Here is a 26652-nt window from a genome sequence, read left to right as displayed (position 1 = left end):
GGGGTTTTACAGCATCACTGGTTCAGTCCGGGTTCAGGATTCGCACAGACCAGCTGTGTCTCTGGTTTTCGTGTTGAGAATCTGTCGCCATATGCTTTCCTGCTTCCTCTCCTGTCTTGAAGGAGCAGAGTGGAGGCTGTGAGGTAATAGTGCGCAGGAGGGGGTGGAGGTGGAGGTGGGGGGAGAGAGAGAGAGAGAGAGAGAGAGAGAGAGAGAGAGAGAGAGAGACGGGATATAGGACGGGCATCACACGGAGGTTTGGCTGCAGACTGGTCGGGATCCCTTTCGCCGCCTTGGTCGCTTCAGACGCGTCAGGTCAGTGAAACCAAACGCACCGTGCGCCAACACATCCCAGAAAACGTGCCGGGAAGCGGCGGCGGGCGGTGCTCGCTTGTTATTTGTGTTGTTTGTTTGTTTCCACGGGGGGGGCTGAAATGCATTTGTGCTGCAGCTCGGATGGTTTCAGCGGTGTGAAGATGGAGATGCGGAGTGGGGGGTGTGCACAGGTTTTAGGCGTGAGCTGCTGGCGTGTGTCTCTGTGAGTGTTGGTGCGGATAAACGCATGCGGGTGACAGACGGTCTGCAGGTGTCAGTCAGCTTCACCTGGACGGACGCTTTCGTGCAACAAGCGGCCGGAAAGACACGCTGTCTGTGTAACAATCACCGTGTAATGTGTGAGTTTTGGCACCAGGGTGCTAACACGAAGGCTGCCTCCCTCCGTCCTCCCTCACATCCTCCCCTCCTGCTCGGTGTTAGAGGCTCTGTCTTTTCATCCAGGTGAAGGCGGGTCGTCTTGCCTCTTTCACCGCCATATCTCGCCTGTAGGTGCGAATGATGAGCCGGGAGGGAGGAAGAGGAGGAGGAGCAGCTGGAAATCAATGAGGAGGATGAGGCAGATCGCGCGCTGTTGAATGAGGAGGGCCTGCCCGGCTCCGGTCCTCCGCAGTGCCGTCACCACCACCACCACCACCACCAGCAGCAGCAGCAGCAGCTCGGCTGGTGATGGATGGTGGAGAGACTGAATTATTTATAGCTGCCAGTGCATTGATTAGCTTTATGTAATGCACAGCAGCAGAGGTGTGCGCGTGTTTACGGAGAGGGGCTGCCACAGAGGAGGGCGGTGTTGGTGTGTTTGTGCATCAAGGAAATAGTGTTTGAAATGAAAGGTGTGTGCCCCTGTGCACGTGCATGTACGTGTACACGCTAGTCAGATAGTGTTTGAGAGATGGTGTGTGTGTGAATGTGTGTGAGATACAAGCGTCTTCCAGTAGCCAATCACATGCGGAGACAGACTGAACCATAGTAACCTATACAGCAGCTTTCCTGCACATTTAAAGGAAAATCCCTGAAATGAGGGTCTTTGTAGTTTGGATTTAATCGTTGCTCACTTCCTCTTCCTCCTGTGGAGAACTGGACGGATGTGGACATCATGGCATCATGGCCACATTTTTCCAGCAGCCTCAGTGGAGCTTCTGTTTCAGCAATTTATACCAGTGATCAGAGAGAAATCAGAGAGATAGAAACTCCTGATGAACATGCAGATATTTATTGTAGCTCCAGGCGGTTAGAGACAGGAATCAGTGACGTTAAAAAACTGAAGCACAGAGTTTATAATGTGAAGCAGTCTTTTCTCACAGATATCTCACAAATATGTTTTTGATTTGGGTTCAATCTCGTGGATTCTCAGGCCATGAGTCAAGTAACCAGTGATCCGCCTTCAGACATTTTAAAACCATATTCAGCAGTGAGAACAGAGCATTCTGGGATGCTTGTGTTTCCATTCTTTCACTCGCTCTGATTCAGACCAGTGATCGTAGTGTTTCAGTGAAAAGCAGCAGATTTTCTGTCTTACATCAAATTCATATTTGTAGGTTAAGAGGCTGTGACATAAAAAGTGTGAGAAAATAAAGCTCACGTCCTGTCCTTCCTCCAAAGCTGCAGGTGGCGAGTAAAGGTGGAATTTCTGTTGACCTTAAGTCTTTTTGTTACGGCCTTTTGCTTTTGCTTCTGCTGTTTGGCCGAGCAAAAACCACTTTCTAACTAATCCCGCCGCAATATCTGCTGTTGTTGCTGCACTGACTTCAGAGCAAAAGAACGAGTTTCCATCATCAGTGCTGCATCATTTCTCTCGTCTCAACAGACAGTTTGGCAGCACTCAACAGATGAATGAAGCTGGAGTATCGCTGCTTGAATCTGTGGCTTTGTGCTCCTGAGCAGTGAGACGTTTGAGTGACAGATTCGCCCGGCATGTTGGCATTCTGGGCCTTTCTGTCACCCTGCTGTTACCATAAACAGACTTCTATACATGTGAGCTATCGCTGCACTGATGCGCCATTAGCTCCATCACGCTCACTGCACAGTATGAGCTTGGGAGGCAAACCTCCCGCACTCTTGTTCAGTGTTCAACGCAGACTTTGAAATTTCTTGAAATGCTAAAATCTCAAAAGTCTTAACTGTCATTTCGCATCTTTGTCAGTTACTGGAGCCAGAACTTCCCAATTTGGTGAGAAGGGGATGGAGGTAAGGTGGGATAAGAAAGTGGCAACCACCAGGGCTGAGTATAACAGGCTTAGACACCTGTCAATCAAGCAAAGTCAACCCCAAAATAGCCTTAAAGGCCCAGTCAGTGTTTGTTTTGATCATATAAGCTCAAGACATATTGACAGTCGTAGACTTATTGATACATAGATATCAGTTCTGGCTTCAAACAATCACCTTTAAACACCATGCCAGAGAAGAAGAGACAGATGAGACCTTCAGTTCTCAACTTCACGTCATTCTTAGTGTCGTCCTTACGGTGTTGATTTGAGAAGAAACAGCAGTTAGACCAAAATAAGAAGAAAAAACACTGTGAAATGCATCAAAAAGCTTTAAAAACAGCTTGAAATGCGCTTTTTCTTGCCATGGTATTTCCTTCTTTGATGGATGGAAACAGTGTCCTCAAACGCATCGTTCCTCAGGAAGTGACCCTCAAACCCCTTTTCCACCACAGTAGCTCTGGTTTGTGATCTGCTTCGGTTCAGAGTTCTTGGATCCTTGGTGTCGTCCAGTGAACAGCCCACGTTTCCACCAGTTTTGAGTGAAACCGTTGAAATCAAGAATGCATCATCGCCAGAGGGCGTTGCACAAACCCCAGCGGAAGTAAACTGCAGTAGCAAGATGGCGGATCACACTGATTAGCTGCGAGCTTTTGTTCTGCTGCTGCAGATATCTGTTTGGACCAACTATTGATGATAAGAAGATGCAGAAAACTAATACGGGTCACACTGCAGGTCAAAAATAACCCTGTATTGTTTGGCTGCAGCTGGTTCCTGTGAACTGGAGCAGAACCAGTTCCACGTGGGTAAAAAGCATTTCAGAGAATATTGGCAGTGTGATGTACCTCATGGTGCATATTAGCCAGCAGACAAGTGCGATAAGTTGAAATGGAAACACTGTAATGATGTTGTGCAGACTTTTCTGCAACAACGTGCCTTCACTGAAGCTTAAAATATGAATATAATAATCTCACTGACTGCCTCCAGGGTATCTGGATGTAAAAATACTCTATGTGGAATTATACAAAATATTTAGTAAGCTAACACAATGCGTCATGCTTCATGCGTACTTTCAACTGTTTTTTCTCTGTAGTTTCTGAGCCTGTGGTTTTTCACTGGCTGCAAAGTGTTTCCACACTGAGCTCTGAAGTTGAAAATCTGCATGCTGATAATATGCGCGCGTGTGTGAAGAGTATTTCGTCATGCTTTCACTCTGCAGGAGCTTCACTACAGGAGCAACTGTACGTCAGAATTCATAAAAGATGAATTATTTATAACCGACTGTGCACTGAAACACCTTCAATTAGGTTGCCTGGAGTTATTTATCTGGAATGAATCTCACAGTCTTCATGCTGCGAGACCCCTCACTGCACTGTCAGTCGCACACATTTAGCTGATGCACTATAAAGGTTTAGTCTGGAAATATAAAAAGATCACGTCTGTTTGCTGTTTTATTTTCAGTCTTGCCATCTGAGCGTGATGACATAAAATATTCAAAGTCTCATCCATAATCCAGAAATTACGACTCGAGGACAACCAGGATGAGGGAGTCGCTCAGGAAATGCAAAGCTTAATGGGAGAATGAGAGAATTGGAGACATGCTTCTGAGTGTTTCTCTGCCGGTTTTCACTGATGAAGATCACTGAGGGTAACGAAGCTTCACAACTTCACAACTCTCAGACAGATGTGACAGGAAGAACTATTAAACAGCAGGAGGACAGTGGGAAAACTAGCCCGGCTGATTATAAAATGACTGATTCTGAATTCTGAATGGAGACTAAACTCCAATATTAGACAGCTTAACTTCAGTTTACAGGAAGCACAAGATCCTTTAAGAGCTGTTCAGTGCAAAGTCCACAGTTATGACAGAAGATACAGAACAAAGTAAAGATTTCTTTACAGTCTGGTTCTTGAGTTTTCGAGTTCTGTTTTACTTGTTTCATTGCTGATACATGGAGGCAAATACACAACTGCACAGCAAAACTGAACCACAGTTTAGGACAGGCATCTCAAACCGATTCCATAAAGGGCCGCGTGGCTGCAAGTTTTCATTCCAACCAAGGAGGAGCACACCAGACTGGAATCAATTAATCAGCTGATCTCAGTCTTCAGCTGATAACTAAGTCATCCCTTGATGTTGATTGGTTGGCCTGATGTGCACCTCCTTGGTTGGAATGAAAACCTGCAGCCTGCGGCCCTTTATGGAATTGGTTTGAGATGCCTGGTTTAGGACATTTCTAAAAATAGAGTAAGAATTAGTAGTAGTAGTAAAAATGGAATAACATGAGTTTGGTGCCTTGTCATTTAATAAGGGGGTCACCAAAGTCCAGCTTTCTGCAGACACTGATCACATGTGTGCTGGTACATTGTTATCAGTGGTCAAACATTTCGTCGCTCATTCACTTTTAATTTAAGAAAATATGCAGCTAAGAAATATTCACATATATATTTCAATTTTGTGAAACCGATCAATTATCAAACCGATGTTCAAAACAATAAACTTTATATCACTGTTGTGCATCAGATTTTTTTTTTTGCTTGGAATCAATAATTTGGACAACAGAGATTCAAGCACGGTAACGTCATGATGTAATTCTTCTGAAAGTCAATAAATTCTAATGTTTATTATTGTTCAGTCATATTAAGGCTTCTACATTTTGATCAATTGCTGATTTCCTCTTTCATATCAACAAATGGAAACCTTCTGGCTTATTTTGAGGAAAAATGAGCAACCTGAAGCAGCAACCTGTGATTGTTTTCACATGTTGTCCAGTGAGCGATCAGCTGACGTAGCTGTGATGAAGCTGATGGTTCCCAGCAGCAGAGACCCTGCTCAGTATGTGGACCAGGTCTGTGAAAAGGGACATTTACAAATCCTGAACTCCCTCTCAGGCTGAAAGGTTTAACGTTGGGATTCATTCACAATGCGTGAAGTGACTTTTAAAGTGACGTCACCACCGTGCTCTCCTGAAGCCTCCTCAGCTGGTCTCCAGTTTGACCACAGAGTCGCCCTGACGGATCCAAAAACCGTCACTGAGCCGTCCAATCGGTCCCGACTGCTCAGGCTCTTATTTAATCCGCCGGCGGTGTTGTCAGAGGGGCTGATATCGGCTGGATGCTGCAGCTCAGCTCGGCCGGAGTGAGCCTGAACCACCAGGAGAGGAGCAGATACACAACCTCGGTCACATGATCTGAACTGAGTATAAATCTAAATCACGAAGGGTCAGAAGTTCAGTTCAGAGTGGACCTTGTGGGGGAGTCTCGTCCTTTTCAGCAGCCTCATAATCAGACTGAACTGCCTCTTTGTTTCACTTCAGTCACTGAATCAGTGCTCTCGCATTGATGGCAGATAATCACTTTATCTGTAACTGTCATTCAATTTGAACGTCTTTCTTCCTGCTGGAAACTGAGTGGTTGTCTCTTTTTTCCTCCTTTTTGTTGTTGTTGCGTTGGTTTTTGTTGTGCAACTAACATCTGCCTCGTTATCTTCTCAGTTAATCGGTTGGTCTGTAAAATATTGGAAAATAGTGAGTGATGTCTTGAGATAACTTGTTTTTGTTAGACCAGAAGACGTTTTATGATGAGATGTTCCAGAGAAAAGCAGAACATCTGTGCTTGATCAATTCCTGTTTGTCTGATCATTTTCTTTTGATCCACTGATCAACTGATCGTTTCAGTCTTTTGTTTCCTGCTTCCAAACTGCACTGCAACGATCTCCTTAGTCTCGTTTTCACATATTGTAGATCAGCAGTTGAAATAAAATGAATAACAACGAGGGTTCACAAGAACATTTTTATTAGTTCACAAGTAAAAAAATAAAAAATAAATAAAAATCAAAGTTCAACCTAAATAATGTGATTCACAAAAAAGGCTGATTAACCCAGACTTAAACCTCGTTTCCTCCTTAACTCGCAAGTCGTGACCCTCAAACAGTTTGTTGAAGAAAAGAGGATCGAACAAAATGTCCTCACAAAGATAGTAGGACACACACACACACACACACACACACACAAACAATACACACGATCAGACTCGGTGTGCAGAGGTTTACCTCACAATCACTGTTTGCAGAGTGAGTCAACATCTCACATTCAGGCTACAGGCCACTCACACACACACACACACACACACAGTTACACTGGTGGGTGTTGAGTTATGACAGAGGCTAATGAGGAGCCTAAAGGTAGAAGAGGAGGAGGAGGATGAAGATGAATTGTGGAGGACAGGGTTTACTGGCCTGCTGCTGGGTGACAGTTAAAAGTCCACAGCAGGACAGGGACTCTGTCAGACCAGACCCAGTTAGTCTAACTGGTACAGATGAGTTGCTGATTCAGATCAGGCTGAATGGAGCTCTACACAGTTAAAAGTCTCGATGCAGTGAAGCCAATGAAAAGCAGCGCGACTCGCGGCTCTCATGACCAACACCTGACAGAGCTAACGTTAGCATGTTAGCATGTGACTGCTGAGTAAAACTGTTCACAAATGTGACCTGACACTTCATCAAAATGCTCTCTAATGATGATGAAGAATTTAAAACTATACCTCAAAAACGAAACACTATGCTGATAATGAAGACTAATTACCAAATACTGTCGGTTAACTTAGCTTAATTGGATAAAACCTGCAGAATTCTCCATGAATGTATCAATAACACAAAGTCACATTCACAGTGGATTGACTGCTAAGTTTAATAATCATTCAGCCTCCTAAAAATGTGATTTTTGACAGCTTGTGATGCTGCAGTAACTAACCTGTTTACTTCATAGATAGTTTTTTGATTGGACAACATGTTTCCTAGCAACAGATTGACACATTACTACATCTTTAATATCTGGCATGTTGTTGAAGTTTGCTGGTGCTTTAATTTTAATAGTCCAACTTAGAGAAGGATTCACAAATATAAACCAGTCGTGGTTCTTTGTCTTTATCAGCTGTTTCTGTGTCAGTGCGACTGTCTGTCTGCTGTTCACCTGTTTGTTGAATCACACATCTACCTGTCCGTCTGCCTCTACCTGCCCTGCTTCACTGTGCAGCTGATGAAGCGTTTCGCCCTTCAGCTCTGAACCGATGACTCATTCTAAAAACTGTCTGAGTCACCGACGCCTCTCCGGCTCTGTCTCACACCTGTGATGGATTTCTCTTTTGCTTCCTGTTAGATGACTCATGGTAAAATATTTTGACAGTTATTGCTTTTTAATGACCGCTCAGGTAATTAATGGACTTTTGTGAGCTAGAGATCAGAATAACTCTTGACTTCCTGCTAAAGTAAATGTAAACAGCGGCCATTTTTAATGCAGATCAATTTTAATATTGAATCCTGTGCAGCCCAACTGATAAACAGCTCTCACATTTCTGTATTGGTATTTTCCTGGTTTTAGGTGCAGCAGCTTTTAATGGATACTGGAGGACAGTGTCCGGTATGTGCTGGTGGTGTCAGCTGACCCTGCAAACTTGTTGAGTGGATGTAGTTCCAGTTTTTAAAGAGCTGTCAGTCAGTCTGCAGAAATAGGTGAATACAATCATTAGCCGCTCTATTAGCCTGCATCAGGTTTACATCCCTGCTCTCAGTGTGAATTCAGTGTTTCTGCTTCTTGAATTCATCTAAACTCAGGAGCCTGCATGTTGTTGGCCTCTTCCTCGCTTTAAGCTGTCCTATAGCTGATGCAAAAGTGCCACCGTTGCCCCGGCAACGACCCTTTGGCACCTGTTGCCGTGGATCACCGCGTTAGCGTTTGCCAACCGGTGACGTTCTGGCTGACTTGGGAGGGAAAGCAGCTTGTGCAGCAGCAGGGAGGGAGGCTGCATCTCAGTTTGTTGGATGTTTCACCGCTCCGTGCTTCTTTTTGTCGTGGGGTTGCAGGGTTACAGCTTAATGTCAACAGATGATCGAAAAGACCAAAACCAACAATGAATCGGTCCTGCTAATTATATTGTATTGTGTGTGTGCATCGCAGCCTGATCCTCTTCCTCGTGCCATAGAGCTCCACTGTTGTTCTGAGATGATTAAAAACACAGTAGTGAGCCACACTGCTGCATTAGCTTTCATCACCATGAGCACACACACTGTGTTTGCCCTGAAAGAGAAGCAATGAGCACATGTTTTCATAGTTTTTTAATGAAGGTGTAACCTGCGATGTGAATTAAATGTTTAGTTGTGGTGGGCTGATCAGCTGGGGGTTGTGGTCCTTCCGTCTGTCCTCAGAGAATGAAACTGTGATCCTGTGCGCAAAAGTTCTCAGTGTTTGTGCCTTTAATGCAGGAACAGGTTTGTGGTTTCCAGGTCTCCTCGGATACAGCTCCGTCTCCACGCTTTGACCTTGGCTTCACTGAGCCCCTGATGTCACCCCTCAGAAAACACGCAGATTTATTGTTCAATCAGCCATGTAATGAATCCCCCCATCCAGAATCCCCAGCTAATTAACTGCACAGCAGGTTCCACTGCTAAGTTAAATAACTTGGCTGGCCCACACAGTCGCTGCCTTGAAGCACAGCCAATTCACTTAATTCAAACTAAATACCTTCAATATATTGAGAGGAAAGCGAAGAGACTCCCTGCTGAAACGGTATGCTGAGTTTTCCATTTAGAGTTTTTGATTGGCTCACTTTGACGCTGTGTTTTTGTGTTGTTGTTGTTGGATGTTGTGCAGGAACATAAGTCGTCGTGTATGTGGGCTTTACTCTGGTTTGGCGAGCTGCCACCGTCGCGAGCCCTCTGATGTCCTGCTCAACACCCGGCTGTCACTGCATTCATCATGGAGCTCCTCACACTGTCAGACGCTGACAGGAAGTGGGGCAAAGCTTTGCCCTGCCGCACTGTTCAACACAATGTTGGCAGCGTGACAGCAGCGTCTCATTTCACTGTACGAGGCCTAAAACAGAAGCAGGTCATGAATCAGACGCTGTGTGTGGACTAGACAATGAAACCAGGGTCTCAGCTCAGACTAAAAAGAAGACTCACATGCTCCTCATCCCTCTCTCTGTGTGAAGACCCATTGCCAAGTTCAGCTGATAATATGATGCTGCATTACCAACTGGGCAGAGCAGGCAACAGCCACGGGGCCCCCAAAAATCACCTCACGCTAATTGAACACAGAGAAAACCGAGGGCCAGGTGATATCATTCCAGCACAGGAACCATGTTTGGTTTCGGGATATTTTCACATAATATATCCTCCAGCCCGCTGTGTGCTTGTACTTATTGTGCACATACACCATGCATGGGCAGTCAGTGTAGGGGCCCAAAAACGAAAATGATCCAGGGCCCCCGGACAGGTAAATCTGGTCATGTGTATTGCACATTATCAGGCTGTATCTGTGCTTTCATTCAATCCACAGTCGCTGCGTTTATGTTCATTCATTCACTGTGACGGAGCTCGAGGAAGGCAGAAGGTTTGCAGCGGAGACGTCTTTGCCAAATGCTCCGAGCCCCCTCCACGTCGTCATCGTCGGCTTCTCTACCAGCGTCAGAAACTTAAAGAAAAAACAAACAGTCCAGTCTGACCAATCACAGTTCTTTTGGTCCCCATGTGGACTTGATTGACAAGTGGTTTGATTTTTAGAGAAGGTGTCGTCATTGTAGCCCGCAGCGGTGCTATGGTGGCTACGTGCAAAAGCTTCATAGCCATAAACAGCCCTGCATCAAAAGACTGAGGCAGCGTAGGTGTGGGGTTGCAGGGGGGTGCTGCTTCAATTTTTTTGCTGGACAATGCTGCGGCGTTTTGCCTGAGTCTTCTATGTTCGCATGACTGCTGCACAGTCTCATTCAAATGAATGAGAGAGGCATTTTTAGGCATTACGTGGTAGTCCCATGTATTTATCACCATTAGCAAGTGTGAAAACTCACTTCTGCTTGATGCAAATACAGAAATATGCAAGAATTGTGGAAACCACAAAAATACGTCAGAATCAGATCCACCACCAACCCCCCACCCCCCTAAGACCTCCTGCAGTGTGCACTAAGCTAACACACCCTGTAGATAAAGTTGTATGTGGGCTCACTCCAAGATCTGTCCTGGTGTAGGTCACTGTGAGCTCCACAGCTCTGTGTTTCATGCTAATCATCCATCGTTCCTGCTGTCACATCCACTTTGTCCAGGGGGAAGAGCTGTAGAGCGAAACTTCATTTTACACTCGGCCCACCCACAGAAACCCCTGCCCCTCCAATGCAATGTTGATGACTTTACAGTTAAATTTTCAGTGTTCAGAAAATGCTCTCATCTGAAGGGTTTTACAAGAGCTGAATGAGCATCAGCCCCCATCAAACACTACAAGCAGCTGTTAAAGGGGAGAGCCTTTATTTTTTAAACATGCGAAGAAGAAATGTGATTCTCTGCTCAAGTAATTAATCAATCAGCTGAACGACAAAAATAACTCAATAATCGTTTGGATTGTTGCTTTATTAAGTCATGTATCAGGTCAAAATTCCAGAAAGCCAAATACCAAATGTTCCAGCTTAAGTCTAAAGAGTCTAAAGCCATGCTGGCTCTGTGAGGATGTAATTAGCATGCTTTGAGCTAAATGATCAGCATGCTAACATGCTAATGTCTGGCAGGTATTATGTTCACCATGTTCACCATCTTAATTTAGCATGTTGGCAAGCGAACACTTGCTAATTAGCACTAAACACAGAGTGCAGCAGAGGCTGATGGGAATGTCTCCCGCAGGTATTTTATCATAAACCAAAGTGTTGATCAAAGTGAAATTTCGACCTGAGCTGAATGAAAAGTCGGACGATCACCAGAGAATTCAATCACAGTATATAAGCGTATTTCACTCGAAACCACAACCATCAACCTCATGATGGCGCTGGAGAAAAAGTCAGGGGTCGTTAAAGTCAGTAGGATTCATCATCTGAGGACCAGCTCAATCCAGGAGCCATCGAGGTGATTCAGTCTGAACCAAAGTGGTGAGCTGACCATCAGACCTACATTATCATCCCTGTAGAATCGTGCTGCTAAAGAAATCTCTGATGGATAAGATGATAGTGAAATCAGTCAGTAGTTGCAACAATGAGACATAAAAATGCGACCAGGCTCCTCTTTTGTGTTTCTGGTTTGAGCTGTTTTCTTTATGTTTTCCTGTTTTTTTTTGCAGTGCTGCTCTCCATCTCCCGGCAGCATTCATCACTGTACTCGAACAGTTGGCAGGCGTAGCAAACCTCCCGCCCACACAGCATCGCCGCCCACCCTCCCAGCATGCTGCTGGCCACTTACCACAGCCCTCTTAACCCTGATGAAGTGAAGGGGAGGCTCAGCGAGCGCTTATCGACAGGAAAAAATAGCTGAGGGAAGAAATAAACAGCATTTATATTCACCAATTTACATAACAGTGAATGTTACTGCTGTCCGTCTCTGATTATCTTTGTAGTACTGACACTACGTTCTGGTCCAGGGCTCCTTCAAAAATGAGGTTTCTGATCCCCAAACAAGGTCATTTCTGCATGGGTGAAAGTTCTCCATCATATTTTTTCACCCGTCGCATTGATTGCCATGTTCAAGCTCTTGCTTTGCCGCCTTTATCTGTCCTGATTGGGAGGCGGGCTACACAGATCCTTTACACATGCAGAGTTGTGTTTATTCCAGTTGGAATAGACAGAAAAACCAAAGCTGAGCGGACAAAGAAAGGAGCACCACCCACATAAATTCACACTGTAAAGACAGAAAATCCCTGTAAGAAATGTTCCAGTTCTGCCAAGACAAGTGAAACTTTTCTAATTCAGTTAAGTTTTGAAGAAAACTGATTATAGAAGCCACATTAATTTCTGATGATTTAGCATCTATTATTTGGTTGTTCGGCTGTCATATTTTACTTCAGGATAAGTTTTTTCAACCCTCTCAGCTTGGCCCCAGAGTCAGTCCACCACTTTGGTCCAGACTGAAATATCTCAACAACTATTAGACATTCAGGGTCCCCACAGGACGAACCCCCTTAGTGACATTTGTGATTCAGAGTCTGGAATGTCTGGTCAACTTTTTTATGATTTAAAACATAGTTTAGTTCAAACATGCGCAGTCTATGTGAACATCAATTTACAGACTTTTCATGGCACCATCATCGGGTCAGCGTTGTTCTTCATAATGAGCAGTTTTACTGACTGCAGCAGCCGTGATGTTAATGCATGGAGTCACTGTATCCCTCCACCATGAGAAGCACCCACAGTGACAGGATACCTGAGCAGCGTTAAGTAGATCCAGTAGATAAGAAGGACTTTTGAAATGATGAAAACCATCATTCAGTTTCATCATGATACTGATCCCTAAAAAACTATTAAAGTACATCCATACAATGAAGTTAGAAAAACATTCTGATATTTATCACCTGATGGAAATTTTCTGTCCGACTTGTGTGGACTGAAGGTGTCGTGACCTCGGCGGAGACCCGACATGTCTGCCGTGACTCCGTGAAGTCCTTCTAACCCAGATCTGTCCAACACAGAGTGGCAGCCGCTCCGACTGAAGACAAACCACTCAGCTCTCCATGCATTATGCAGTGTCTGTCTCTCTGAGGACTTCTGTCCTCTACAGATAGACAAAGGAGAACGAACACGGAGCTGCAATCACTAATTCAATGCATCGTCTTCCTTCTGCAGTTGGTGGACACGTTAACCTTTTTGTAAAAAAAAAAAAACTAAACAGAAACCTGCTTCTCGCTGGTGGAACAGGTTGTCCTCTGTCCTTTATTTTACTGTTTGCTGTCTTCTGCAACCATGAGGACATTTCTTAGCATTGCTGTGACTTTGTTTTACACCACTCAGTCAAACAAATGCATTTATTTATTGGTGCGTTTGTATTGCAAAAACATAAATGTGATATTTTGTGGATAGGAGCAGGTCATGATGTCTGAATTTGTTGGTCTCCACTTTTTGTAGATAGATACCCACAGTGTCTATATCAAGGTATCATCATTACTTTTATAGTACTATAATGCTGTAGAGTCTTCACATTTCTGACATATTATCACCTCTAATGGTTTTAATGGTTTTCATGTTAGCAGCTGCCTTGTTATACATCCAGCTCACACAGCGCTTCCACTGAGACCGAACTGAGTGTTAAGTGTTGCATAAAACCAAAACTATGAGCTAAAAGAGTTGTTGCAAGTTGTCACGCTGCAACACAGCCCTTTGGTATTACACCTTGTCCCTTGAGTCAGTGTTAAAGTGTGATATTAACAAGGGTAGCTTTCAGCACAGCACCTTTAGCACCTTTACGAGTATTTCAGCCGTGACACATCAATCAGCTTTCCACTCGTTGAACATTTACTGCCTGAACTCCTCCAGCATCAATCTGTGCAGCTGAGACTGAGCTGCCCACGATGCTGGAGGCTCGAGAACAGATGTTCTGCCTCGGGGGGTTTCGCTCGCTGACCAGGAGAGTGAAGGTGCTTTTTGCAGCTGTTAGCAGGTGACTTGTGGCTACAGCTAGAATTAGCACGTGCGGGGCCACCAAACTGATGAAAGGCCCTCGAGTGAATGGTTTTTATATAAACGTGCGCTGAATGGCAGCAGAATGAACTTCTGTCAAATAAATAAAGGGTCGGTTCACCCGAAGCTAAAGGAAGACATGTTCCTTCCCTCTACTTTCCTTTAGCCATGCGTCTGTCACTGAGATTTCAGCATCCACTCAGATCTAGTGGAGATGAATGGGATTTCAAAGCACTGAAAAATTGCATCTTAAAAATTTAATGGCAACACATCTTTCCAGAAACAAGTGTCCCAGTTACTCTGCTTTAATTGGAGCTTTTTTGAATGCGGCGTCTCTTAAATTGATGCTGAATGCTTCAGTTTTGGGGGGTTTTGGTCGCACTCTGAACGTTCTGCCTGAGGGCTGCTGGACAATAAAGTTGCGTCCTGACGTGGATCCGCCCCTCCAGCTCATCTGTTGCTGGGCCCGTCTAACGGCTGCAAAGTGGGACAAGCTGCTGAATGTTTTATCAGGTGTCTACAAGGTGTGAAGCTCTGTGATTGGATGCTTGCCACAGAAATGTGCTGTTGGAGTTGACGTCTCTCCAGTTTTAATATCCAGGTTTTGTTTTTGCATTTTCGTGGAAGGATCAGATATTTCCTGTTAATTTGCAGCTGTTAATTTGCTGTGCCGACGATCCACCCAGGAGACTTTACGCTCAGAGGACATGAGCTGGATTGCCTGAAATTTGGAGGGAATGTTTCGGTGTTGAATAACGTCCCTGTTGGTCCATGTTGGAGTCAGATTTGTGTCTTATCATTCGAGCCTGAAGCAGATTTTATTGAGTCATAGCATCGACAGAAGCAGCTCATGGCTTCAGAGAGGTTTGCAGAGAGTTGAGCGATTCTTCTCTTCTTCCTCTTCTCTTTCATTCTTCTCTTCTTACCTCTTCTTTCTTACTTCTTTCTGCTTTCCGCTTCACTTCCTTCATTTTGTGCCTTTTCTTTGTCATCCCTCTGTTTCCTCCACCTTCTTTTTGCCTCTTTGTCTCTTCTCCACCTTCACTATCTCCTCTGTGTCCTCCTCTTCCTCTTCCACCCTCTGTCACTTTCTCTCCATCAATCATTTCCTCTCTCGCTCTGTCATTGTCTCCTTCCATTTCCCTCTCCTCCCACTCTTTTCTGTTGCGACACATTCCTCCCATTTGCTCACAACTTCTCTTTTCTTGTGCCACCTTCACTTTTACATAACTCGTTCCCGTCCTCCACCTTCTTCTCCTGTCTGATCCCTCCACATCTACCGCAGCCCTCGATATTTTCGTCCTTCATTTTTTTCTAACCAATCAACCTCCCCCTCGCTCCCTCTATCCTGTCTTCCTACCTTCCCCCTTTTTTCCGCTGCCTTCCTCTGTCCTCATTTCTCTTCGTTATCCTCCCTCACTCTTTACATCCACCCATGCACCCCCTCCCATCCTTTAGTTCTTTTCCTCTTTCTCTTCCTTCAGCCACCCAACCGCAAGACAAATGGACGAATGCCTCGTTGGTGATATATAGCCTGCTTCCTCCCCCTCCATCCTCCACCGCCTGAGGGGAGGAGGGGGCCGGTATGCAGCTCCATATATGTGGCTTGAAAAGTGGGCAGAGTCAGTGGAGTGTGGTCGGGTGGCATCATTGGCCCCTTTTCCATGCATTACTGTTGTGTTTTTTAGTGACAACAGATTCTACTGTTGTTGCTGTTGCCTCTGGATTCACTGCAGTCACTCATTGCATCACCATGGACACTTAATCCCTAGTTATTTATTTATTTATTATTATATTAAATAAGTAATAATATGTTATTCTTAGTTTAACATTGGGTTTGTGATTTTGCACAGATGAAAACAAGCTTTCAGTGTTTAGCTGACCGCAGATTTTGTTGAAATCTGACTGTCGCCAGTCGAGTGTCAGTTTTAGACAAGCTGGCCAGTTAGCGCTGATTCTGTGAGCTGGTTAGAAACTCCAGCTGTTTTTAAATAAGTTTATTTTAAAATAATAATCATGAAAATGGATCAGAAATACGCAATTGATGGTTACAAACACGCTGAAGGAGTGAGGCTAAAGCATGTGTTGGTCCTGATGTTACCCTGAGAGTGTTTTGCCTGTTCGATTTTTTAAATTGAGAATGACAGCCATCAGCTCCGTCATACACGTTCGCAGACGTTACGTTTGCAGCTTATGTTACAGCAGACAGTCACACTGTTAAAACTAATTCTGAACCCTTTCCTGAGGCTACATGTTGGTTTTAGAAAGCCAATAAAAACACCACATTCTGAAGTGTTTGTATACAAAGAATCACTCTTCTTATCACTCGTCACTCTTAATCTAGTACAGCTGCATGCACACACAATGTTTAAGCATGTGGAGAAAAGCTAGAAATGCCTAAAGACGGCTGCAATTTTACAGCTGACTAATTGTCAAAGGGTTATAGAAACACTTAATTGAAAATCCGTTGAGCTGTTTCTGCAGAGTGAGTGCAACCTTGCTGAAAGAGTCACATCTAAATCTCTTTAAAAAAAGAGGTTATTAACTGACTGCGATGACAACAATATGACTCGCTCTTCCCAGCAACGACTGATAGCTTAAAACTCCATTAAAACACTGACTGGCTAAAAACAGGCAACTGGTGGATAAAGTTAATGAGCTGATAAATTGGCAGAGGTTTGATAGATGAAGGAGTAGGTGGATGAGAATATCACATGCCAGCATCGATGGATGGAGAGAAGTGGAGAAATGATGAATGCTTGAATGAATTAAGAATTAATGAATGGAGTGGATTGATGCTGAAAGATACTGTGGGTTGATGATAGATAGACATGTAGGTGGAGGTGAATTGATGGATGAGGGATAAATAAAATTAGTGGTGGTTGAGAAAGATGGCGAACTGATGGATGGACGGGTCGATGGATGAAATGGGCAGAAGAATGGATGATAGATGGAGCGATTGGATGATTAAGTAACTAACAAAGCAGCTGCAAATGAATAAGTAGGAAGAAAAATGGATGATAGATGAAATGATTGAATGGATCACCGACCGACATAACTGGTGCTAAACACATACACATGGATGACTGATAGATCCATACGAGGATGGAAAGATAAGAAACATGCTTCATACTTAACATCCCTGTTAGGATTGGCAGCCTCTCCTCCTCTGCTGCTCTGTGACTTGTGGAGTACCTCAGGGTTCCATTTTAGGGCCCATTTATTTGCTCTGTGACGGCTCTCTTTAGGCTCTATCTTCCACAAGCACTGCGTCTCTTTTTGCCAACATGCAAACATATCTTCCATTGACTCTGGGGAATTCCAGCTCTGTCACATCCATCCTTTAATTGCCTCCAGGATGTGAAATCCTGGGTGACAAAAAACTGTCTCCAGTTAAGTGATAACAAGACGTAAGTGATTGTTTTTGGTCCCAGGGAGTCCAGCGAGCCACTTGGGGCCATTGATGCTGAACTGTCATGCCCATGCTGGGATTTATTATTTTGAAATCCTTTTTTTAAATTAATTGTTTATGTCTTACATTTGTCCACATATTTTGTTATTGCCTTATAATTGATCATTTTGTGCCCTTTTTGCTCCACTTGTGCAGCACTTTTGTAAAATCCAGTTATTTTTAAAAGTTATATATAGATAAACTTGACTAGAAAAATATCTGGAAATATGAATGAATAAGGGATAAATGAATGGAGTGATGAATATTTATTTTTATCATGCCACTTTCTAAAGTGCAGAGGGAAATATTGCTGTTTTTCCTTCACTGCATTTATGTGGCAGCTTTAGTTACAAGTTACTTTACACATTTTAGATTTGTAAAAAACACAGCTGACACTATTCGTCGATCAATTGACAGAAACTATTAAAGTCATTTTTCCCCAAAAAACATTTGATGCTTCAGCTCTCAGATGTTTGATTTGCTGCTTTTCCTTCGGATGAGTTCAATGTATTTGAATGTATTTGCAATAATGCCGAGGTTGGACCAAGCAAACATTGCGAAGGTGTCACTTTGGCCTTGTTGTCACCACATTCTCACTATTTTCACAATGTTTCCAAACCAAATGATCGATCGATTAATGGAGAAAATAATCAGCAGATTGATCCAGAATGAAAAGAATCATTAGTTGCAGTCTGATACAAAATAGAGTCAAATGAAGCTCAACCAGCTCCAACAGTAAAATCCTGCTTTGACATGAACGATGAGATCAGATAGAACAGTAGAACAGCCACAGGGACATTTTACTGCACTCGATACTTTTACTTTGAATACCTGAAGTACATTTTCCTGGGTATACTTACATACTTTTACTGTAGTTACATTTTCAATGTAAGGCTTTACTTTTAACAGAGTGTTTGACTGTGTGGTATTAGTACTGTTACTGCAGTGAAGGAGCTGAATACTTCCTCCTCACTGTGAGAATGGATGGATCCATAAATTGATGGCGTGGCAGATGAACAATGGCAGCAGAAAATGGGAAAAGAAATCAGCAGTGATTGGTGAGTGAATGGATGAAAACTGCATGGATGAGCGGGTTGGTGGGTGAGCAGATGGATGGATGGATGGATGGATGGATGACATTCTGGATCAATGCAAGTAATAAAATATCAGCAGATAATTAAATGTCAACAAACGAGCAGCATCTCTGTCTGTCAGAGGTGAACGTGTCGGCAGCGTCGGAGGATCTTTTGTCTTTTTGATTCTTTTGTCTTTGGGCTGAATGAGTTCACTCTGAAAATGTCACCAGCTGTTTGATTCCACTTCATCACCACTCGCCTTTTCTCTGCTTGTTTTTGTTCCCTCAACGTCTGTTTGTTTGCTTATTTGTTCGTCTCTTTTGCTTTTACATGTTTAATGCAAATCACACCCCTGCTAAGGACCGACGACGTTCACTCGGTTGTTCAAAAACACTCCATCAGTCATTTTGGGTTGAACTGTTGCTGTTAGTTTTACTTCGTGTGAATGTGCCTCATTGACTTCACGTCCGCAGCGCTTCAAGATGTTTCCGTCAGCTGTGGTTTATAGATGCGGTCAGTTTGTTGCACCTCGCTGTGTGGAGCCGTTGAGCATCGGCAGGATGGGAGCTCGGTCTTTGATTTTGAAGGACGGACTCTAAAAGCTGTCGTTCAGCTTGATGTTTTAGTTTGCTGAAACATCGTTTATACCTCAGCTGTTGCTGCTGGAATTATCTGCACGTGAAAAATGGACATAATGCATCATCAAGAGGGATTGTGTTCAAATCAACTGAGTGATGAAGATGAAATTATGCGTCTTGTTTATAGAAATTTTTGATTCACTTTCCTGCTGAAGGCTACAGAAATTATTGTCTGATTTATGACTGAAGGCTCTGCCTCCACATTACACTGCAAAAATGTCAACCACATACATCTTTCTGCCATGTTGGCACCATGGTTGTCACTGTGGCTCCCTCCATTTGCAGATTTTTCAAAATAGCTCATTTGTCAGCATCTCCCAAAGTGATCTACAGTCCAAAAGTAATTATTAAAGGTTGAGGACAGATACACTTCATAGTTAAAATCTACCAGGGAGGATGCAAACTGCCGTCTGCAGAGCTGAAGCTGCTGTGTTTGCCCGACCATCTTCCTAAGAGGGCGTTCACACAGAAACATCCCTGCATTAAAACAGCACAGGGGGGCTGTGGTGGTGGAGATGGACATGAAAAATGATCCAGGAAGTCCAGTTTAAAAACTTATCAGATGCCAAACAGCTGACATGTGATCAGTCTGTTGTGCTAAGAGACAGGATGTCACAGCGATAGCGAGGTTTACAGTAAACAAACGACGTCCACATGGTTAAGTCATTTCCCCCGAGTGGGAGATCCACGATCTGATTGGGCAATGCTGCGCCGTCCTGCCTTATTTTTTGTGTCATGTGTTTCAAACCTGTTTATGACTTTATGTCAGTCTGTAAAACTTTCCACAGTCAGTAAAATGCAAATAACCAGCGCTGTTAATGTGGTTACATTTGCTCCAACCTGAGCTTTAATTTCACCGTGAGAACCTGGTTAAACTGTTTAAAAAGGAGATTGTGAGAAAACACCTGATAAATACAGGTAAAGGTGAAAAAAAGAGGTTCAGCTTGTTGTTTTTCTGGACCTCCTCAGATTGACTCTCAGTGGTTTGTTTAATGGTTGAGAGGCTGAACAGCGGCTGAGCGTCGGGACTCGGCGCCGTATCGATTTCGCTGTTTGTCATCTGAACAGATGGCTGAGTGAGCGCGCCGTACTGTAGCAGCTAATTGCTCCATTAATTACATAATATCCAACACACTGCTTCCAGTGAGCTTCAGCTGCAACCAGAAATCCTGCCTCTGCATGTCTGCCTCACTCTCTATGTCTCCCTATGTGATAAACGCTCTCTGCTCCAGAATCACCATCACCTACCATCAAACCAACTTCATTCTGCTTATTAGTGACTCCTAAAAGTATTATTTTCTAAAAACGAATGAAAAATAAGACGTTTTAACCTCATTCTAGCACAACTGAGGGCAATGATTTGTCTAAAGGAAGTGAACGTGAAGGAAGGAGGTAGATACTCTACAAAGAAACGGAGCGTGTATGAGAGGCTCAACAATAGAAGAGGAAAAAGATGTTGGCAGCGTGAAGCAAAGCGGAGGCAGACAGAAACAGATGGAGAGAGGAACACAACAGAGAGCGTGAGTAAACATGAACGCTGTTCCCATTCAGTCTTTTTCTCTTGTTTCATGCCAGCGGTGAGTGTAAACCTGCAAAACGCTGACAGTCCGCAAGGCCAACGCGACGGGGATCAATAATCGAACCTGCAGCTGAAGAGTCTGACGAGATGGATTTAGATCCAGATTATCATTCATGGAGGGCAGACAGTAAAAACTCAGTGTTCACTGATGCTGTGGCCTCTTTGGCGCTCGCTAACAACCACTGGACAGAGATGTATGTGGTTATTTAAGATTTGATGTCCTGTGACATGTTGATGACCTCGTCTCCGAGAGAGTTTCCAGTCTGTTTGTCACCATTGAAGGCGTTTCCGTCTCATAAGTCTTACAACAATCTTCCCTGTCGATGTAAAGAAATGCCAAAGATTTTATGATTGTAAAATATTCTGCCCGGTTAATTTCTTACCTGCATTTTCTGTGTAAAGAAAATGAATATGGCCGACGTCATTACTGCATCATTAAGGTTTTTGTGCCTCCGCGCCAGAGACAGTCGTGGTTGGACGCATCATGTTTTCAGGTGGTCCGTCCGTTCGTCCCATTCTCATGAATGCAATATCTCAAGACTCAAACAGATCAGAATCTGATGGTCAAAGGTGAAAGGTCAACTGTGACGTCACAAAAAACATTTTCGTGACATCACAGTGTTGTGCAGAAACAATTTTCTGGCCATAACTCAACACCATAACTCAGGAACAAAGGGAAGATTTCACATTTGGTCAGATACTGAATTGGTGATTGTGAAGGCGTTCTGTGCTGCAGGGTTGAAGGTGTGTGTGAAGCGTCCACGGTTTGCAGCCTCTTTGCAGCAACATCCGTATTTGAAGCATTGTCGACCGTCAAGGCCACAGCTTTGTGCTCCGTCAGATGCAGCTTTTTCTGCCGCAGCTCGTAGCAGAGAGGGTGCGCGTGTGTCTCACTGGACGTTATTCACTGGAATCAGACGTCATTATAGCAATAACTTCCATTTCACCAAAATATACATTTGTATTAAGTGTCTTTCTTTGTCTGTCTTTTATTAAATTCCTTCACAGTCTTCACTACATGCATTATATTATGTTATATGAGTCTGGACAGACATGGATGTAAACTGCAACTTGACTGGTTGATGAATCAACCAGTTTAAACTCTCAGATATTAATGTTTGTATCAACCTCAAAAGTCGACATATATTATTTTAGGAGGCTTGAATGTCCGGTCTTTACTGTGACACCTAAATGCAGCTTTAAACAAAAGTAATGAAATTCTACCTTTTGTTTTCGCCTCCAACAGTCCACACATTGAAAACTAGCTGTCGTGGGTGGGTGGAGTAGCGGCGCAGTCTGTCTCAGCGGCAGTCGGCTTGTTAAAGCAGCGCTCACACCAAAACCAGTCTGTGTGAGCATTTGCTTAAATTAAAATTAGTTTGCATAATTATTTTCTCAACTCGGCCTTTTCTGTCTCAAGCACACGGCTGAACAGAACCACAGAAATGTTAGAAAATTACGAACACAAAAGTAAACGCAAGCATCCACCCCCCCGCGAACCCCCAAGAGTCCTCCACAGATCCTGAGCGCTGAGATAGATCACCAAACCAACCAAACGCCCAAAGGCACAACAAAAAGTCAGAGACAAGAACAATATACAAAATAAGCAGGCAAAGAAAGAAAAGAGCAAAAAAGAAAAAGGCTCCTCGTGTGGCCAAACAATCAGTCACAAATGAGTTTGTTATATAATCAACTATTTAATTTAAAAACAGCTGCTCATAGCAGCTCCTCGCATCCAAGACGGCTTTCTCGACCAAATACTGAATCATATAGACCCAAAGCAGAAACAGAACAGCCTGTGAAGAAATATTGTAATATATCAATGTCTGACCTGCAGGAAGTCTCTGCTATAATTAACCACATTAAGTATTATTAAAACATAAAATATGCAAGTTAAAATTTGAGTCGTGTCGGCCACTTTTAAAGACGAAAAATTAAATGGAGTCATGTATCCCTCCTCTGCCTTCCAGTCAGTGCTGAGGGAATAATTTATCACCACAAAGTCACATGAATAAATGATGTCGCTGGCGGTGAAGTCGCCGCCTGGCAGGTCTGAGAGCGGGTCCCCGGCGTTAGCAGCTCATCATTAATTCATTTACCAACGTCTCCGAAATGGTGACTTTTTGCTACACGAAGGTTGTTTTTTGCAGCGAACTGCAGTCTTTTATTCAGGATAAACTAAATACAACATTTGTTTGTCCGCCTTGTTTGCTGTGTGCTGCATTCACTGACCTGAGTAAAGCAGCTTTGAAGTGTAAGATACGTAGTTCAGTGACAGTCAGGTGATCAAACTAAAGTTTGTGAACCAAAGAGAAAAGCTGACTTTGTTGGATTTCTGTCTTTGACTCAGTTTTCATTTACAAGACTACAAAAAGCAAAATACATGACTCAGACGTAGCTTGTTTATTGGTCGGTTTTTGAGTTGAGGGGAAACAACTGACTCGCCATCACATGTCAGTCAAAGGATTTCTGTGATTGGCTGGTTTTGTACAAGAATTTTCTCTTCATAAATTACAGATGAAGCAAATGTGAAGTGAAATGATGTCACCAACATCTTTAGTTTGAGGCTGTTTTAAGTCCCGTGTGAATAAGCCTCCAGATAGACGGACAGCTTAAGGCTTCTTTTGCTTTTCACTGACTTTATCTGAGTGTTATATATGAATCTAAAAAAAGACTCTCATGCCACTCAGTGAATTACTTGTTTTATATTACATATTTAAAGCCACTTTACACTGACTCTGTGGCAGAGCTGTGCTCACCAAACCCGGTGGATCCGACACGGGGACACTGAAAGCAACACACACTGCAGTTCTTCTTTTTTTTCTCAGAGCAAAAACTTTCAGAATCAGAATAAGTTGAAAGATTCACATATAAGTCTACACACAGTATCTGTAAAGTAGAAGTACAGAGTACTGTGAATAAATACTGTGAATCACAGTGAGGAGCTCCACTGCTAAAAGTTCCAAATATATCCGTTCATGTTTGAGCTCATCAGTACATTAAAAATACATAAATGAATAAATAAAAGCATTATGGTGATAAAAAGCATGATTTAAAGTATAAATATTTGGTCACTATCTGGTGTGAGACCCCCCTAAAAACAGATGATTCTTGAACAGCTGTAATGAACTGAAGAAATAAGATTAAATTTCACTGATCAAGCAAGAATAAACATGAGACATAGCAAAAGAACAAATAGACAATGAAAATAAATGTACATTACGTACAGAAGAGTATAAAACTGTGTAGGATCTCATTGTGTTGTGTTGTGTGTAGCTGTCAGATAGAAACAGTTTAAGCATTAAACATTTAACTAGTTTAAAGAAAAAGTAAGAAATTAAGATCATATAAGTATATGTGTGGCAAAGATATTGTTGTGGTCTTATAGAGTCTGGTGAACCACAGTGGTGTGTTCACAGTCTGCTGACAGATGAGGACCGGGAGTCCTGGTGGCGTCCTGCTAACCTGGTGTGAGAGCAGCTGCTGTCAGGGATCCATCACGGCCCATTCGTCCAGATCTCTGTATTGATTTTCCCATTCAGGTCCAGTCAAGTGTCCCAAGGCTCAGCTCATGAAACACAGGGTGAAAGGCTAGCTGCTGGTAGTGTGTGTGTGTGTTTGTGTGTGTGCGTGTGTGTGTGCGACTCTACAAATGACTTTTGGGTTTTAACATCTGTCCTTGAAACTGGTTAAAGGGGACAGGACATTTCACCTGTGATGTATTTTGTGTGACTGATTCATGAAGGAAATACTTTCTCTTTGCTCCTGAGCGCTCGTTAGATGTTTAGTTTCTGTTTTGCAATGCGTCATGTGATCTCTGTGGGAGGCAGGAGCCGGGACCTGGACCAGGTTTCTGGGGTTGACACAGTTTTTTGGACACTTTTTTGTTAACATGTGATTTCTGTCAGGTCGGTGCTGATCTCACTATAGAGACAGATACATTTCAGTGGTTAAACAATGATGTATCGCACCGTGAACTCGGCGAGGATGCAGGATGTGGGACTTTGTGGGGTTAAAATCTCATTTCTCCACAGTGGTTTTGGACGTGATGAATGAAATATTGGTGGTTAATATCAACACCAATATACCAACCAACCGTTTGTTAAAAACTACAGCAGCTGCTTTAACTACTGAGCCTTTAAACAAGTGAAACTGAATATTTGTGTTGTGTTTTTAAAGATCTACGTCGTCAGTAGGAACCAATCGGCTTGAGGCTGAGAGCCACAGACAGAGCGGGAAAGTTAGAAAGTCGAGAGTCGGACAAACACATCGTTGGTTTTAGGATTTTTTTAACAATAATAAATACACAGAATAGTCCAACATTACCCTGCCCCAAATACTCACTACGGCGCTAAATTTAGATTAATCCGCCTCTGAAAATAGTCCCCAATAAAAGCACATTCCTTCATGTTTGTTGGATAAAAACTACAGTGACCATCTGTTTTAGATGAATTCCTGAGCCCATTTTAAAAATAAAAGTAGATGTTATATGGATAATATAGTTGTGAGGTATTTTTAAAGATTTATGTCTTCAGTAGATCTGGAGCTGATGCTTCATGCTTCGAATGAAGTAGTGAAGTCAGAAAGTGTTGAGAAACGTGTTTTTTCTTAACAGTAAGAAACGTAGAAAATGGTCAGCCTGGTCCTTTAAAGGCAGAAGTGAGAATCAGCAGAACTGGAGTAATGAGTTTTTGCATGACAACAGCAATATGTTGTTTTTTCCATCATTAAAAAGAGGAGCAGGGATCCAGCGTGTGTGTCTCCACGCTGCCTGTAGCTCCTGTAATGGACCTGTCATCTTTGAACTGAAATCACACACATTTAAAGCTTTTCTCTCATTTTTTTTCCTGCCTTTAACACATTTTCTTCGCCCGTCATAAACACGTTGCGCTCACAGACTCGTGTTCGCCTTCCCGAGCCGCTCCCAACCCCGTCTCCGGCCGTGAAACTCGGAAACAACTTCCAATTAACTGGATAGGATCAGCGCGCCATTCTGCCCGGCCCCGATAACATTATCCCACGTCACGCACCGCTGCCAGCGCCTGGATTATGAAATTAAAAGGAGAAGAAGAAGAAAGGGTGGTGGAGGATGGAGGGGAAATGGTTGGGTGCTGGGGGATGGGACATGAGGGGAGGGGGGGATGCCCCTGGGTGCAGTCGTCAGTGATTGTATGGTATATTTGGCCCTGTGTGAAAGGCAGGGTTATGTAAGGTTTTAAAGCCCCTCCACTATCACCAGAGCGGAGAAGTTCAGCATGCTGGAGAGCCGCTTCAGCTTCCAGTCCGACGCCCACTGATAAGCTCTTACATAACGAGCTGCCGTCCAGGCCTCCGATTTCCGATGAGGATGTAAACGGAGGCAGGTGGTGCGACGCTGCTCCGTCACACAATCGCACCGCGATGAAGCGTACCAGGATCGAGTCGAGTCGGAGAGGCCTCAGTCTGCAGGTGATGGGAAAGACGTTAGAGGAGCAGAGAGTTTGTCCTTCCAACAGTTTAAATAAATCACGCTCGTTTCTGCTGAACCTTCAAACACAAAATGAAATTAAAACATGCAGAAACATCCCTGGCAGCTCACCGCGAACCATGAAATCAACAAACCCGATTCGAAATCAGCGCCGACTGTTCATTCACGAACAGAAAATATTGCTAAAAAGTCTATGGGAAAACACGTAGCTGTGATATTATTCTGCATAACTTCATGATAAAGTTATTAACAATACTAACACCTTATTCAAAATCAGAATCAGAATACTGATGATTGATCTCTGAGGGCCTGTCGCAGTTACTCCCACAGTCATAAAAACAGAAAGGAAATATGAAATATGAAAAATTATGTGCACTATACCAAAATATAAATCAACCATCAACAGTAAACAGTATGAAATATGCAAATGTAAATATCTAAACTATGTGCAATATGCAACAATAAAAAGCAGCCGTCCATGTAGAG

At 43.3% G+C, this 26652-nt stretch overlaps 1 protein-coding gene across 1 annotated transcript in view; it reads left to right on the top strand.

Moving 5' to 3' along the window:
- The first annotated feature begins 283 nt into the window (after positions 1-283).
- Positions 284-26652, top strand: part of LOC121611874 (complexin-2) — a 42597-nt gene continuing 16228 nt past the window's right edge. The window contains exon 1 of the mRNA XM_041944590.1: positions 284-315. The gene's annotated coding sequence lies outside the window, so the exon portion shown is untranslated. The remainder of the gene's footprint in view (positions 316-26652) is intronic.

The sequence above is a fragment of the Chelmon rostratus genome, chromosome 9, assembly GCF_017976325.1.
Source record: "Chelmon rostratus isolate fCheRos1 chromosome 9, fCheRos1.pri, whole genome shotgun sequence".
Taxonomy (NCBI): Eukaryota; Metazoa; Chordata; class Actinopteri; order Chaetodontiformes; family Chaetodontidae; genus Chelmon; species Chelmon rostratus.
Note: the sequence above shows the minus strand (reverse complement) of the source record. Positions and strands in the feature narration are given on the sequence as shown.